Source organism: Nicotiana attenuata, chromosome 3, assembly GCF_001879085.1.
Source record: "Nicotiana attenuata strain UT chromosome 3, NIATTr2, whole genome shotgun sequence".
Lineage (NCBI taxonomy): Eukaryota > Viridiplantae > Streptophyta > Magnoliopsida > Solanales > Solanaceae > Nicotiana > Nicotiana attenuata.
The window spans coordinates 58,463,663-58,467,626 of NC_031991.1; the positions used below are offsets into that span (position 1 = coordinate 58,463,663).

The window sequence follows — 3,964 nt, forward strand, 5'->3', positions numbered from 1 at the left end:
TCTAAGATGAGTAATTAGACAATTTGATTAAGCCAAGTATGATCAAAGCGACCGTGCTAAAACCACGGAACCCGGGAATGCCTAACACCTTCTCCCGAGTTAACAGAATTCCTTATCCGGATTTCTGTGTTCGCGGACTGTAAAACAGTGCCAAACTTCCTCGACTCGGGATTTTAAATCGGTGACTTGGGACACCATAAATTATCCCAAGTGGCGACTATGAATTTAATATAAATAATCCCGTTTCGATTGTCACTTAAATTGGAAAAAACTCCCTTATACCCTCTCGGGGTGGTAAAAAGGAGGTGTGACACACACACACACACACACACACACACACACACACACACACACACACACACACATATATATATATATATATATATATATATATATATATATATATATATCGGGCTGCACGCCGCACCGATATGCTGGGTCGGGATACACGCTGCAGCGATATAGCGCTTGGGCTGTAGGAGCCCCTCCGGAGTCTGCACATCCCCAGTGAGCGCAGTCGATTTCTTATTTATGGATCGGGCTGCACGCCACAACGGTTATTATAAGATATCTATTGAGCATGAGTGCTGAGTGTGAGTGCTGATTGATGAGTGTTGAGTCACGAGTGATTGAGAGGCTTGCCCGAGGGGCTATATATATGAATGATAATTTGCCCGAGGGGCTTGTTTTATGAAATGTTTCACTCTTCTTTATACTGAGCCTCTATTGAAAATGTTGAACAAATATTTTAACAACTTTCATTGAAACTGGAGTTTTTACTGGATGTTCAGAATTTAATTACTGATTTGATCTTGTTATTCCCACTGAGGTTTTTATGTTATGATATGTATATGATTTTAAATGCTCGTCACTACACTCAGCCTTTATTTATAATTGTTACTTACTGAGTTGGCGTACTCACGTTACTCCCTGCACCTTGTGTGCAGATCCAAGTGCCAGAGCATCCGAGTGAGAGATGTTTCTTTCTTTCCGAGCATTTCCGGAGTTAGCAATGTAGTTGCATGGCGTCGGCTGCCCTACCTTTCTCCTTCCAATCTTTTTAGTATTTGTTTTTATCAGACTCATCTTGTATTGAGTAGACAGTATCAGATTGTATTTTAGTGGCTCATGACTAGTGACACCGGGTTCGGGCGGTGTTTGATGTTTTGCATATTTTTTCGCTTGCTTTGAAATGTTTAAACGGAAGATTTGTGATAATATCTGATTAGTAAAGGAATTAAGAAAAAGACCTTTTTATGTTGTAAATGTCGAATCGGCTAGCCTAGTACAGCGATAGGCGCCATCACGACTGGGGTGGTTTGGGGTCGTGACACAGAAAATCTTAAAAAAATTGAATAATAATCCTAGAAAGTAGAAATATATATAATCCTATTTAAGAAATCGATTATAAATAAATTATTAAAAATTTTACATCTCAAAAAGCTAGAAAAATAACTTTCAAAATAAAATTTTATTAAATGAGTTTTTAAACATGGAAAAACTTAGGGCCCCTCATTGAAGTTTGACTTTAGGCCCCGAATACTATTGAACCGCCTCTGGGTATAGGTAAAATTTACGTGCACACTATCCTATCCAGATCATTTTCACTGGGTTTGTTGTTTTGTTGTTGCTGCTATTTGTGTTTGAATAGAATAGAATAGACCTATTATTTTGTTCGACTGAATAATTGCTCAAAGCATCGACAAGAACGTATCAATATAATTTTCCGTCTCAATCATTCCAAAGTATTGCGTTTAAGAGTTTGTCTTGAAATTTACGAAAAAACAACTAGATGGAAAGAGTCTTTGTTATATTCTCTAATATCATCTCATTTGATAGTAGTTGGACTTTATCAAAGAGTGTCTAGATTTTAACAATTATAGAAATTTACACCAATTATTAATTTGACATCATTACTCAGTAATTGCTATTACGATCAAATAATTAAAAATCTAACAAAGCGACCTTACCACCACGATAAACTGAGATTCAACTATTTGTCGCTTCGAACCATTAACAAAAATACTTACAAGAGCTTGAACACAAAATAGTATGCATTAAAAAAGAGGGGTAAAAGAGTCTGGAGATGACTATGAGATACCCATATAATAGATTTCCTTTTTACACTTCTATTTTCAGCCGTTCAAGATGGTATTTCATCAATCATCAATTCCCTTTTGCTTTTGGAGAATACATATCTTTTACGAAAGAAGAAGCATATCAGTATTTCTTACACGACAAAAAGATTGAAGATTCTTCTTTTACTACTACAACAACAACAACATGATGTAATCACACCAGTGAGGTCTGGAGAGGGTAGAATGTACGCAGCCTTACTCCTACCTTAGAAGGGCAGAGTGAAACTATTTCCGATAGATCCTCGGCTAAAGAAAGAATGGAAGAAGCACTGATAGCAAGTAATATCAATACAAGGTATTTAGAAAACAAACCCAAGATAGCAAAAGAGAGTATGAAAAAAGTACTAATAGTCAGTAATAACAGTACAAATATGAACTGATAGCAAACTAAAGGCGTGCGGAAGGCAAGTAACAACAGTACAAAGCATGTGATAATAGCAAACTAAGGATAAAAGGGATACCAAACTAACACTAATACTATAGAACTAAGGAATACACAGGGAAAATGCTCGACTACCTACTAACCTTTTACCCTAATCCTCAACCTCCACACCCTCCTATTAAAGGTCATGTCCTCGGTTAGCTCCAGCTATGCCATATCCCGCCTGATCACCTCTCCCCAAGACTTCTTTGGCCTACCTCTACCTTCCTCTTAGCCCCCAAGGTCAACCTCTCACATCTCCTGACTGGGGCATCTATGATTCTCCTTTTAACATTTCTGAACCATCTTAGCCTCGCCTCACGCATATTTTCCTCCATAGGAGCCACTCCCATCTTCTCCCGAATAACTTCATTCCTAATTCTATCTAACCTAGTATGCCCACACATCCATCTCAACATCTTTATTTCAGCTACTCTCATCTACTGGACATGGGAGATCTTAACTGGCCAACACTTTATCATATACAGCGTAGTCGGCCGAACCACTACCTTGTAGAACTTACCTTTAAGTCTCAAAGGCACATTATTATCACACAAGACACCGGAAGCAGGCCTATACTTCATCCAGCCTGCTCCGATATGATGTGTAGCATCCTCATCAATCTCCCCATCATTCTGAATTATAGACCCAAGGTACATGAAACTCTCTCTGCTGGGAATGACTTGCATATCAAGCCTCACATCCCCGTCTGCTTCCTGGGTAACACTGCCGAACTTGCACTCCAAGTATTCTGTATTGGTCCTGTTCAACTTGAAACCTTTAGACTCAAGTTATTTTTCACACATGATCTTCAAAAGAATGGTGATATCAATGTGCAACAGTTCGTTCAAGTGATAATATGACTGATTTGTTCACCAAATCCCTACCGACGTCAACCTTCAAGAAGCTAGTGTACAAGATCGGGATGTGATGGCTCAAAGATATGAATTGATACTCTTATTGGGGGAGTTAATACGCATTGTACTCTTTTTTCTTTACAAGTTTTGTCCCATTGGGTTTTTCTTGTAAGATTTTTAACGAGGCAACTAAAAGGCGTATTTCTAAATATGTGCACTCTTTTTCCTTCACTAGAATTTTTTTTCTATTAAGTTATATTTTAGTTAAGGTTTTAACAAAGCACATTATCTGTTGAATAGACATTCAAGGGGGAGTGTTATAAATAGAATTGTATTTAAGGTGAATGTCTATATTTTAGAGAGATTTTAGGGATTATTACTTTGTGGCTAAGTCATTCTTTCCCTATAAATAGAGGGGTTTTATTCCAATGTAATTCATCCCAAATCAATAAGAATTCTCTCTTTCTTTGCAATATACTTCTTTATTGTGTTTTGTTACGTCATTTGATCATATATGTTGTTAGGGTGTGTTTTCTGGGGTTCGCTGG

General features: G+C 37.6%; 1 pseudogene; it reads right to left on the reverse strand.

Annotated features, from left to right (window-relative positions):
- On the reverse strand, nucleotides 2,680-3,143 carry LOC109224714 (annotated as a pseudogene).